Raw genomic sequence first — 13,349 nt, 5'->3', positions numbered from 1 at the left:
CTGAGCCAAACCGGTTTTGGCAGGACAGTCATTCTTCAGTAAAGCATGCAGAAGTTTTATCATAAGAGAGATTCCTTATCAGCTTGAAGAAAAGTTTCTCCAAGCTGATCGGAGCCGATTAAGGATTAGAAAAAGCCCTGAAGCTCCTCAGAGACTCCTCTTTGAGGAGCAGAAGGACCTTGAGAAGGCCGGTTCGAAGGCTAATTACAAGGCTGAGGGTGCCCGCAGCATTTAAACTTTTGACAATCCCTTTCCCAACATCCTGGCTCTTTGCAAAAATGAGCAGAAACTTGGAGCTTTTGGTTTCCCATTGGGGCTTCCCTTTGCCAAGGCTGAAAATGAAAAATCATGGCAGTCTTACTTCTAGGTGGCTCATCGAGAGTACAAGCAATGCTGAAACCCCGGTTTGGCTCAGTGGATAGAGCATTGGCCTGCAGACTGAAAGGTCCCAGGTTCGATTCCAGTCAAGGGCATGTACCTGGGTTGCGGCACATCTCCTGTCGGTGGTGTGCAGGAGGCAGCTGGTCTTTGTCTCTCTCTCATCGATGTTTCTAACTCTCTATCCCTCTCCCTTCCTCTTTGTAAAAAATTAATAAATTATATATTAAAAAAAAAGAGTACAAAAAAAGAAATGCACATCTGAAGGAAGGCCGGAATTCTCCTTTAGTGACCTTTTGTTGATTATAATAGCCATGAATGGATTCTGTGAGCAAGTCTGAATTTTGCTGCAGTTCAGCAGGCTTTGGGAAATTGCTCCATATAGTTCTCTAGCAAGTTCTCTAATTTCTTCCCTCACAATTAGAGACTTGTTTTTCTAAATCTGTTTCAGGATGATCCCGTTGGGCAATTCCCATTCAATGTTGAGCCGGATCTTCCCCAACGAACACAAATTAGCTTGTCTAAGTCAGAAAACCCGGACTGATAGGTCTGAATACTAATCAGATTCCTCAGCAAACTTGTGAGGGTCCTTAGGAAATTCTTTTCTCCAGGGAACATAGGAAACGAGGTTCGTTATGATCCCGAGAGCTCTTAACTTTAAACAAAAAGGTCCTGATGAGTTGAGAAGGAAGGAGTGGGAGCGAATTCAGGGGAAGAAGGCGCCAGAGGGGAACTGGGGATAAGGCAGCATGGTATAGAGGTGGAGCTTGAAATAAGGATTTGGAGAAAAAGACCTTGAGGATACTGGAGAAGAAGCCTATGGCAAAATATTCATAGGCCTTAGCCTGTCGGGTCAGTGGATATCAGTGGATAGAGCGTCAAACCTGTGGACTGAAGGGTCCTGGGTTCGAGTCCTGGTCAGGGCACATGCCTGGGTTTCGGGCTTGATCGCCGGTAGGGGCAGTGCAGGAGGCAGCCAATCAATGTTTCTCTTTCATCATTGATGTTTCTATCTCTCTCTCCCTCTTCATTCCTCTCTGAAATCAATAAGAATATATATATATATCCACACAAAAACCAAATTGGAGAATTTTTATTAAAAAATAAAAGAGGAAATAGGGTACCTGGAGGTGGATCCTGAGACAGTGGAGTCGAGGGGAATGGCAAGGCAGCCACGTAGATGAAGAGCATGTGGGAAGCCATTTTTCTCTCTTTCAAAATTCAGTTGTCTCTGTTAATTTGAACACTTTATTTTGCAAAGAGGCAACTTCAGATTCTTGATCTCATTTGGAAGTCTCCACACACCATTCAAAATAGGCATTCCCTTTAGCTTTGCCAGTTTCAGTGCTGCTATTGTCCAATTCGCTTTTAAGAAAATGAAGTTTGGGAATCTCAGCAATTCCCCACAGTGGCCACTGATTTTCTGAATTACCGATGGCCACATCTGTCCATTAGTTAAATATGTGCATAAAAAGTGTTCGAGTCCCTGCAGGAGGGATCGTCTTAAATATTAAATAACTGAGACCCCATTTTTCAGAGACTTTTCTCTAGAGCAAGGGTCCCAAAGCAGGTTACAACAGCTCAAATTCCCTGCACGGTGGAAATCAGCCAGCCTCGCTCTAGAACATTCTGATCATAGAAGGATCAGGCCTGAAGTTTAAAAATGCACTTCTGGGAAACAGCCTGCTTTCTGGAGATCCTGGCTATATGTAAGCTGAGCGGCACTTTTTTAATGAGACAGTCTGGTCTAATACTCAGCCAGAAGCTAATTTCAGTAGAAATAGCCTGTTTCAAAGGAGATTGAACCCAAGCCAGCTGGTCTCCAAAGATAACCTGACCCTGAAGGAGAAATCAGACTGCCCGGCCATCTCGGGTACTCACAGACAAACAACAGCGGACAAACGAGCTTTAAAGCCCTAGCTGGTTTGGCTCAGTGGATAGAACATCAGCCTTCGGACTGAAGGGTCCCGGGTTCGATTCCGGTCAGGGGCACATGCCTGGGTTGCAGGCTTGATCCCCAGTAGGGGGCGTGCAGGAGGCAGCGGATCCATGATTAACTCTCATTATTGATGTTTCTATCTCCCTTTCCCTTCCTCCCTGAAATAAATAAAAACATATTTAAAAAAAGACACTTTATTTAAAAAAATATTTTATTGATTTTTTTTACAGAGAGGAAGGGAGAGGGATAGAGAGTTAGAAACATCGATGAGGGAGAAACATTGATCAGCTGCCTCCTGCATCCCCCCCCACTGGGGATGTGCCTGCATCCAAGGTTCATTCCCTTGACCGGAATCAAACCTGGGATCTTTCAGTCCACAGACAGACGCTCTATCCACTGAGCCAAACCAGTTAGGCAAAAAAAAAAAAAAAAAAAAAAAGACACTTTAAACAGTTTTCGAATAAAGCCTTGACTGAGAGCTTCAAAATGCAAAAAGCGGAAGCTCAATTCCAGGAGAAGCCCGCAGTCAGCCCATGGGCTTTGGTGGCGCCAGTTGCTCACCTGCTCTGATGCCTTTAGGTTCAAGAAGTGGGGGAGAATATACACAATAATTGGTTGTTTTATTTTCAAAGCAAGATTACCAAGTGACATGGTCATTTTTCAACTTTTTAATTTGTTATTCCCATATGTGCTTTTTATTTATGACCTTTTTTCTCACCAAACATATTTTGTTAATCATTCCAGAAACTTGTGAAAACACTTGACTCACTACTTACACATTTATGTAATTTTCTCTGATCCTTTATTATGTTACCTATGAATTGAGGCTTGAACTATTGAACTGCATTTCTCTTGATGCTCTTTAGTTCCAAGATTCTAGGAACTTATTTACCTTGGAGAACAAATGTGAAATCTTACTGAGTTCCTTAAAAGTTTTCTGCCAGTCCTGTGTATTTACCATTCCATGTACCTTTGCTGTCTTGTATGTGTTATTCTTGCTTTCATTACAGATTATTTGACTTTGGTATGCAATAGTACTGACCATGTATTAATATTCTTCTTTGGTTACAGATAGGCATTTTCTTAAATAAACTTTTAAAAAATATATGTTTTATTGATTTTTTACAGAGAGGAAGAGAGAGGGATAGAGAGTTAGAAACGTCGATGAGAGAGAAACATCGATCAGCCGCCTCCTGCATACTCCCTACTGGAGATGTGCCCGCAACCAAGGTACATGCCCTTGACCGGAATCGAACCTGGGACCCTTGAGTCCGCAGGCCTACACTCTATCCACTGAGCCAAACCGGTTTCGCAGCATTTTGTTTTTAGTTGTAAAATTTTACACAAAAATATCCTGATTTTGTTAATGTATTTTAATCAAGATAGTAGAGAATTTTTGGTGTTTTTTAGATTTATGCTTTGTCTTACCTGGGAGGAAGTAGGCTTTTGTTGAATAATCATAACAAGAAATATCCTTTTCCTCTAAGACAGTGGTTCTCAACCTTCCTAATGCCTCAGCCCTTTATACAGTTCCTCATGTTGTGGTGACCCCCAACCATAAAATTATTTTCGTTGCTACTTCATAACTAATTTTCTTACTGTTATGAATGGTTATGTAAATATCTGTGTTTTCCAATGGTCTTAGGCTCTATAGCTGCGCTTATCAACCTGTGTGTCACGAGCTACAGGAACCGCTAGCAGGGTCACCTGAGACCATCAGAAAACACAGCTATTTACATTATGATTCATAACAGAAACAAAATGACAGTTATGAAGTAGCAACGAAAATAATTTTATGGTTGGGGTCACCACAACATGAAGAACTGTATTAAAGGGTCGCGGCATTAGAAAGGTTTAGAACCACTGCTCTAAGACCTTTACAAAAATTAAAATCTGTAGAAAAGTTGCAAAAGTAGTCAATGAACATCAACCTACCTTTCACCCAGATGTACTAATCACTAACATTTCCACATTTGCTTTTTCTGTCTATGGATGCGCATTTCCCCCAACCTGGAACCATTTGAGAATTAGTTACCGTACAGACATTCTGACCCTCCTCAGAATGTGTATATTGTGTATATTCTCCCCCACTTCTTGAACCTAACTGAAATGCCTGAGCATCTTCTAAGACAAGGGCATTGTCCTACACAAGCACAATGCCATTATTACAGTCCATATTTTAATACCTCAGTTGTGGAAATAGCATCTTATATGATCTGTTCTCTCAAATTACCACTTGTGAGCTAAAATCAATATGGCAGTTGTTATATTTCTTGAGTCTGTATTGAAGAAATGACTTTAATAACTATATGTGATCTTAATAACTATATTATATGTAACTATGGTTTTAATAACTATATGTTACATGGTTGATAACATGTTATGTATAAAACACATGGCACATATTATATGAGGTCGTGTGTACATATGAAATTAACTCTAAGAAAACATTTAGAACAGTATTGGGTAATAGTGTTTGCCGAAACCGGTTTGGCTCAGTGGATAGAGCGTCAGTCTGCGGACTGAAGGGTCCCAGGTTCGATTCCAGTCAAGGGCATGTACCTTGGTTGCGGGCACATCCCTGGTGGGGGGTGTGCAGGAGGCAGTTGGTCGATGTTTCCCTCTCATCGATGTTTCTAGCTCTCTATCCCTTTCCTTTTCTCTCTGTAAAAAATCAATAAAATATATTTTTTAAAAAAATAGTGTTTTAGGATACAAAGCTCTCATTTTAAGGGAAGACCTCTAATTAAAACAGGCCTCTGGCTGCTTGTTGTCAGAACTTAGGCTTGTAGTGAATGCTAATAGAACTTGGAAAACAATCCAAGAGTCTTCTTAAATTTTCACTTGCTTCCTTCTGCCAGTCACATCTCTCATCTCTTATTTTCCCTTTTCCCTGTAGATGCAGGTGTGAGGGTAAATCTGCATTGGGAAACAAAATCCACCATTAGATATTGTCATGAAACATTAACTAAAAATATATGGGGACGGGCGATAAACACAGGGTGTGTTCAAAAGAGGGCATTTTGAAACCAGAGCAGGGGAAAAAGTGACAGGTACAAGATTGGTCATGGAAAAATGGAGAGGCAAAGGTTATTTAACACCTCACTGCTCAACTGCTTGATCTTTGGACAGACTTAAGTTTTTCCTGGGAAAGTCAAGAGTAACTTATTTTAAAAGCTCCTGGTACCACAGGCCTCCACAGATATGTTATTCTTTTTTTTTTTTTTAATAAATCTTTATTGTTCAGATTATTACAAATGTTCCTCTTTTTCCCCCTCACCTTTGCTCCCCTCCACCAGGTTCCCACCCCACCCTCTGCCCTTTCCCCACTCCCCATTGTCCTCATCCATAGGTGCACAGTTTATGTTCAGTCTCTTCCCGCATCCACCACTCCCCTTTTCCCTGAGAATCGTCAGTTCACTCCCCTTCCATACCTCTGATTCTATTATATTCAACAGTTAATATTGTTCATCAGATTTTTTTTCCCCTTGGTTTTTAGATTCACTTGTTGATAGTTAACGTATTTGTTGTTCATAAGTTTTATCTTTATCTTCTTCCTCTTCCTAAAGAACCCCCTTCAGCAATTCATATAATTCTGGTTTGGCGGTGATGAACTTTAGCTTTTTTTTTTTATTGGTGAAGCTCTTTATCTGGCCTTCCATTCTGAGTGATAGCTTTGCTGGATAGAGTATTTTTGGCTGTCACAGATATGTTATTCAACTCCAAGTCCATAGTAGGCAGTGCCTGGAGATGCACCTTTGGGAAGATGGTACAGAGTCAGTATCTGGGCCCTGCAAAACTAATGGGTGGGAAATGCTGTCTGTGGGTTCGTGTTGTCTTTGATCTGGAGGTTTAAGAAAGACCCTGACTGAAATGCAGCTGTCCCTAAAGGGGAGCACCCTTCCCTTTGCCTGCCTTCCCTGTACCCCACGACAGAGCTTACCTTCTTTCCCATGTCCAGCCTTTGCCTGGGCTGTGAGGCTCAATGATTTGGGGGCATGAGCTCTCAGAAGCCTCTTCATCATAGCTCCGTGATCAACAAACCTCGGCTCGCGAGCCACATGTGGCTCTTTGGCCCCTTAAGTGTGGCTCTTCCACAAAATACCACGGCTTGGGCGAGTCTGTGTTGAAGAAGTGGCGTTAGAAGAGTTTAAGTTTAGAAAATGTGGCTCTCCAAAGAAATTTCAATCGTTGTACTGTTGATATTTGGCTCTGTTGACTAATAAGTTCGCCGACCACTGTCATAGCCCGTACTTACTGAGGTCTGATTTTTTAAAGATATATAGTTATTGATTTCAGAGAAGAAGGGAGAGGGAGAGAGACAGAAACATCAATAATGAGAGAGAATATTTGATTGGCCGCATCCCGTATGTCCCCCACCAGGGATTGAGCCCACAACCCAGACATGCACCCTGCTGGGAATGGAACTATGACCTCTTTGTTCATAGGCCGGCACTCAACCACTGAGCCACACTGGCGGGGCTGAGGTCTGATTTTTACCATGGAGTGTGTACTGCTCCAATATCTGACTTATTAGCTTGAGAAATCCTCAAAGCACCCCTCTGCGGAGCCATTCACAGACCTCTTCAAGGTCACATCACTGGGGATTGGTAGGTCTTGGATTCAAGTCCAGGCCTGACCTTCACCCTCAGCCACCATTCCAACTGCCTCTCCCTGGGGGAGGACTTCTGTGAGCAGAGCAGGTCAGTGTTAGCATGAGGCCCAGATGTAGGACTTAAACTTACATGTATGGTCACACCTGAAGCTATAAGCACATTCTCTTCCTGATGGAAGTAAACTAGACCTTTCTTTTATTGGTGGAAAAAGGAAGTTTAAACGGCCGTAAAATATATACACATTTATAGCTCGCTTCGTACTTTCACCATTGTAGATTCCATCCTCACGCTGCTCCTCGATGCTGCAGGCTGGGAAGACAGGGAAGTAACGTCCCGCATCAGGTGGGCGGTGGGCTTGGATGAGGTGCCTGGGACTGAAGTGACCACCTGCCTCTTGGGATAATGCACAGTGTCTCAGAGACCTTCCGCAGCTCTTAGGCCCACTGACCAGTGCCTCAGTTGCCCCATTTTAGATGAAAATCCAGGGAGAGCTCCTTATGGAGCACTTGATCCAGATCTGAGACTGTGCTGAACTTTGTTGGAGACATAGCTTATGTACTTTGTTGGAGACATAGCTTATGTGCTGAACTTTGTTGGAGACATAGCTTATGTACCTCCTCTCATAAAGTGAGAGGAGGTACATAAATGAAAGAATGAAGGAGGTTAAAGTTGTATATAAAGGACTGTATCCATTTCCTATCGCTGCTGTGACAAATGACTACAAACTTAGTGGCTTAACACAAGGCACATTTTCTTAAAGTCCTAGAGCTCAGAAACATAAAGTTGTTCCTTCTGGAGGCTCTAGGGGAGAACCTGTTTCTTTGCCTTTTTCAGCTTCTGGAGGCTGCCTGCATTCTTTGGCTTGTGGCCCCTTCCTCCATCTTCAAAGCCAGCAGGGTGGCCTCTTCCAATCTCTCTCTCTCTCTCTCTCTCTCTCTCTCACACACACACACACACACACACACACACACACACACCTCTACTTTATTTTTTTATTTTTTTATTTTTTCTCATTTTTTATTAAGGTATTATATGTGTACATACCTTACCAATTCCCACCCCACCCCCACTCCCCTACATGCCCTCCCTCCCCAGAGTTTTGCGTCCGTTGGTTATGCTTATATGCATGCATACAGGTCCTTTGGTTGATATCTCCCTACCCTCCCTGCTGTAATTTGACAGTCAGTTTCTTTTACTGTCTCTGTATCTATCTTTTTGTTCATCAGTTTATAATGTTCCTTATTATCCATAAATGAGTGAGATCATGTGGTGTTTCTCTTTCATTGACTGGCTTATTTCACTCAGCATAATGTTCTCCAATTCCATCCAGGTCACTGCGAATGATAAGAATTCCTTTTTTATGGCAGCATAGTATTCCATAGTGTAGATGTACCATAGTTTTTTGATCCAATCATCTGCTGACAGGCACCTAGGCTGTTTCCAAATCCTAGCTATTGTAGATTGTGCTGCTATGAACATAGGGGTGAATATATCCTTTGTGATGGGTGTTTCTAGTTTCTTGGGATATATTCCTAGACGTGGGATTACTGGGTCAAATGGGAGTTCCATTTTCAGTTTTTTGAGGACACTCCATACTGTTCTCCACAGTGGTTGCACCAGTCTGCATTCTCACCAGCAGTGCACGAGGGTTCCTTTTTCTTCGCATCCTTGCCAGCACTTGTCGTTTGCTGATTTGTTGATGATAGCCATTCTGACAGGTGTGAGATGGTACCGCATTGTCATTTTGATTTGCATCTCTCACACACCTCTACTTTATTGTCGCATCTTCATTTCCGACTCTGACCCTCTTGCCTCACTCTTATAAAGACCCTGTGGTGACACTGAGACCATCCGGAAAATCCAGGGTAATCCTCATCTCAAGAGCCTTAGTTTAATCATATCTGCAAAGTCCCCTTTGCCACGTAAAGTAACACATTCACAGGTCCTTAGGACTAGGAGTTGGACATCTTTGGGAGCCCATTATTCAACCTACCAGAACGGCTGATTGCAGATGAATGAAGTCTATAGCTTATTTATTTGGTAGAGTGAGCATAACAATGGTATTACTTGTGGGGCAATAAGAACTAGAGGGTGTCCCTGATGCATGAGCCCTTGTACGATGGTAGGGAAAAGACATCTTAGGGAAAGTAGTGGAGAGGTGATATGTATGTAGTGGGGTTGTGGGGAGGGGAGCAGAGGGGCCATCGGCAATGGCCTTGGTTGCCTGAGGTAGACACCACAGGTTAGAATAGGTGGGGACCACTAGGTGGGCACTGGAGATATCAGGGGGAACACTGTATAAAGGATATGATTGTCTGACCACTATACTCTACACCTGCAACTAATACAAAATAATACTGAGTGTAATTGAAAAATTTTTTTAAAAGAGAGAGAATGTATGAGGAGAGCAGAACTAGTTTCTGAATGAGGTGGAATCTGAGTGCCCCATTGGAGAGTTTCGATTTAATTTGCAGCAATGCAACAGAGTATTACCGTCTTTCCCCAAAAATAAGACATCCTCCGAAAATAAAACCTAGCGCATGGAAAGATAAGACGTCCCCTGAAAATAAGACCTAGCGCAACTTTGGGAGCAAAAATTAATATAAGACACTGTCTTATTTTCGGGGAAACAGGGTACTTAACATAACATTGATATAAAATTGGTTTACACTTTATGCTCAACTGGACTGTGACTCAGAGAATCAAAATTAGAAGCAGGTGTAAAAAATGGACAGAAAAACTAATGGATCTCCTCTCTCTCCAGCTCCATTTTCTCCGCTGTCGGGGTGGGGGGTGGGGCCAGGGTTTCCTGTGGGGGACCTGGCCGGTACCCCAAGGGGATCCAGGAGATGGGGAGACGGGTGGGGGTCGGGGTGGAGGGAACAATGGCCCCAGTGAGTTTGCGGGGAAGTAACCAGGCAGGGGAGGGGTAGAACAGGGACGGGGCCTCAGGGCCCCCTCGAACTATGGATGAGCGACTGCTGGGGCTTCTTCCTCAAGGTGGGGGCTGAGGGGGCCTAAGGATGCTGGGTGGGGAACTTGGGGGCCCTGGCGAGCCTCCTGGTGGCAGAGACCCTGGTGGGGATGGTGGGGCTCCAGGGAGGCCGAGAGAAGCAAGACATCGGGAACATTCTGCAGCAGATAATGACCATCATGGACCAGAGCCTGAACGAGGCCCAGGCCAAGAAACACGCCCTAAACGGCCACCGAGCGCAGCCAGCGCTCTTTAACGTCCTGGGTGAGATCCAGGAGACCAGCCTCAGCATCTGAAGCTCCTAGGAGGAGGAGCCAGTGGACCCCGAGTTTATGCCCTTGGACAACATGCTTCTGGCAGAAGGTATGGCTGGGATGAAGACAGAAGAGAAACAGTCCAGAGACGGAAGACGCTGACAACGCCTCGCCATACTAAGTCAGCAGCTGTGCATCGCTGCAGGATGCCCAGGACCAAGCTAGAGAGGGTCGGACTTGCATCACCACCATTTGTCCACCAACCAGATCTGAAATATCATGGCTGACATGTACACATAAGGAACTGTTTGACATAGAAATTGGGCTTCAAAAGAACTGTTGGCCCAGAATGGAACTCACTACAGACTGATTCATTTGCCTCTCAGCATAACCATTATGGCTTGTCTCATTTTTGGTTCTTATAAGTGTATTTCTAATATCACATGATCTCACTCATCTAGGGGAAATAATGAACATAAACTGATGAACAAGAACAGACCGGAGACAGGGAAGCTTCGATCAGACTGTCAAACCTCAGAGGGAAGGTAGGGGAGGGTGGGGATAAGGGGGAGAGATCAACCAAAGGACTTGTGTGCATGCATATGGGCCTAGCCAGTGGCCATGGACAACAGGGAGTGGGGGCCGGCACATATGTGGGGAGGGGTTTGGGATGGGGATCGGGGGATGAGGACAAATAATGTGATACCTTAAGAAAAAAAACAAACAAACCTGGGGGAGGGGAAAAGGAGGTGTGGCTGGGCCTGAGAAAGGTTGGGGAGAAGTGTGGCATCACCGTCTCTCAGGTCTCCAACTGGTTTGGCAACAAGTGGATCCACTATGAGAAAAGTATCGGATTTGTGAGTTTATTAAATTAATCAAATTTGGTCAAACATTAGTCATTATTTTCTGTCCCTCTTTTGCTCTCTCTTTTATTTTAGAATTCTTGTTACACAGCTTGGATTTGTCCTACAAGTCCCCAATATGTTGTTCAGTCCCCCCCCCCCCCAGTAATTTCCCTCTGTTATTCTGGGTAGTTTCTAATGTCTTCAAATTCACTCATCTTTTCTTCGGCAGTGTCTGATTGTGGTTAATCTCATCCAGTGTTTTTTAATCTCATATAGTAGAGTTTTTATTTCTTTAAGTTCAACTTGAGTTTTTTCTGAATATGCCATGTCTCCATTTAACATGTGAAGTATTTCCTCTAGCTTCTTGAACATGTGAAATGAAGTTATAATAATGATTAAAAAAAAAGAAGAAAAATATCAAAGTTTTAGGAGGCAAACATCTATGCCGTCAAGACCGCTGTGTCTGTCACCCAGGGGGGCCACAGCTCCCCGACACCCCCTTCCTCCGCAGGCTCTGGCCAGTGGCTCTTTCAGTCTCTCAGGATCCAGAGACATGTGACAGACATGTGACGTCCCCAACAGAGGGACCAGGGAGCATTCATTCTGACACTTCCAACTGTTCTTACCTCTCAGGCCACAGGGTGGGGGAGGGTCACGAGGTGACTCTTGATGAGAGGACAAGCCCCAGAATAGGAGAAGCATAAGACGGAGAAGGGCAAATGGGGTTGCTCTACCCCAGCCGACTAAGTGCTGGGGTTGCTGACAACATGGCAAGGAGAAGGGGGTCCCCTAAGGGGAAAGTGAGGTCTGTCTCCCCTTCTTTTCCATCTTTTTCTCTCTCCATTTCTTACACAGAGACACACCCAGAATCCTATCTTTCAGATCCCCTCTCTTAGACACATACACGACTATTGTTTCTCTCTCTCTCTCTCTCTCTCTCTCTCTCTCTCTCTCTCTCTCTTCTCTTCTCTTCTCTTCTCTCTCTCTTCTCTCTCTCTTCTCTCTCTCTCTTCACCTATTCTCCCCTACCCTTCATCTGCTCTGGGATCTGTGGAGATGCCAGCCTTTCCCTACCTACCAGAGATGCCAAAAATGGGGACACAACTTCTGGGCAGATGACCTGGCCTTGGCGCCCCCCCCCCCCCCCATGGCTTATTACCTCCTATGCAGCTCATCTTAAACCAATAGAGTTGCTTGGTGAACGAGTGTCTGCCTCAGATATCCACCTAGGGGGGAGTTCCTGCTACTTTAGGGAACTGGGAATTGTTAACTGGGTGTGGGGGTTGAACCTTTTTTTTAGGGAAGAAAAAAATCTCTGGGATCCATCTGTATTTTGTTGGTGTTGGTTCTTAATTTTTAATTGAGTTTGGGAAGTAGATGCTTTTATATGTTGATTTCTTTTTTTACCTTAGTTACTGGCTTTCCCATATTAGGGGAGACAGCAGAAGGGGTCATGATAAGAGAAAGGGGGACAAGCTGGCCTGTTCTCCCTCCTCTCTCAACCCTTGGGCAGGGCTGGGCACAGCCATTGGAGGCGGTGCCATCACTTCCCCTGTGACATGTCTTTTTGTTAAACTATGCAGGTTGGAGGGAAGAAGGGGGAAGGGTGATGGTGAAATAAGTATGGGTTGGGATGCTTGTGCATGTTATCTCCTTCAATTTTCCCAGGAACGAGTTATCTTTGTTTCTCAGTCCAAAATCCTGAGGGTGGGGAGAGGAGAGAGGCTGCAAAAAGCCAGGTACGGAGGGAAGTCAAGTCACCGCTGCCCCATCCTTAGCCCTGAACCCCTCCAACAGCATCAGGATTTCACAGACTCTCACCATGGGGAACCCCTCCCGTCAAAGATCCGGCAAGACTGTGGGCCGTTGGGACTGATGGGTGAGGGGCGGGAGGCACAGGCATGGGTTTGGGCAGGTCTCACTTGTAAACTTACAGTTTCACACACACACAAAAGCAGTTTTAAATACAAATTTTCCCCTGGGGTGCAGAGGGAAAAAAAAGATTCGGGGAATCTTTGTAAAGGAATATACTAGAAATTTTGAAAGAATCACGGTATGTGTTGTGTAAGAGGTTGGAAATGGTTTTGGGGGGTAGGCTCCCCCCAGTGCCCCCAAATGAAATGTCAAGGGATATGAGGGCAGTCAGCCTCGCCAGGGCTCTGTCAGAAGGGTTATGCTCCTTCACCTACCGCGGTGGAGGAATGTCTTCTCTGATAAGCGAACCTAACTTTCCTAGACTGTTAAGGCGCCAAGGACTTGTGACGTCTTGAACCCATTACACTTTTATTATGGGCTGCAGAAACTTTGGTAAAGGTTAATGAGTGCTTATTTATCCTTATGTGG

The 13,349-nt window shown here is 44.3% G+C and overlaps 1 protein-coding gene and 1 long non-coding RNA gene across 5 annotated transcripts in view; both read left to right on the top strand.

The window, feature by feature from the left end:
* CTPS2 (CTP synthase 2) overlaps positions 1 to 13,349 on the top strand; it is a 112,115-nt gene that overhangs the window by 54,451 nt on the left and 44,315 nt on the right. The window lies entirely within an intron of this gene.
* LOC118719864 lies at positions 514 to 12,949 on the top strand. The gene is made up of 4 exons (XR_004988292.1): positions 514 to 524; positions 2,403 to 2,407; positions 12,197 to 12,203; positions 12,483 to 12,949. It is a non-coding gene; the product is annotated as an uncharacterized LOC118719864 (long non-coding RNA).

Source organism: Pipistrellus kuhlii, unplaced genomic scaffold (genome assembly GCF_014108245.1).
Source record: "Pipistrellus kuhlii isolate mPipKuh1 unplaced genomic scaffold, mPipKuh1.p scaffold_m20_p_16, whole genome shotgun sequence".
NCBI classification, from domain to species: domain Eukaryota; kingdom Metazoa; phylum Chordata; class Mammalia; order Chiroptera; family Vespertilionidae; genus Pipistrellus; species Pipistrellus kuhlii.
The sequence above is the reverse complement of the archived record's forward strand: the minus strand, read 5'-3'. Positions and strand labels throughout refer to the sequence as shown.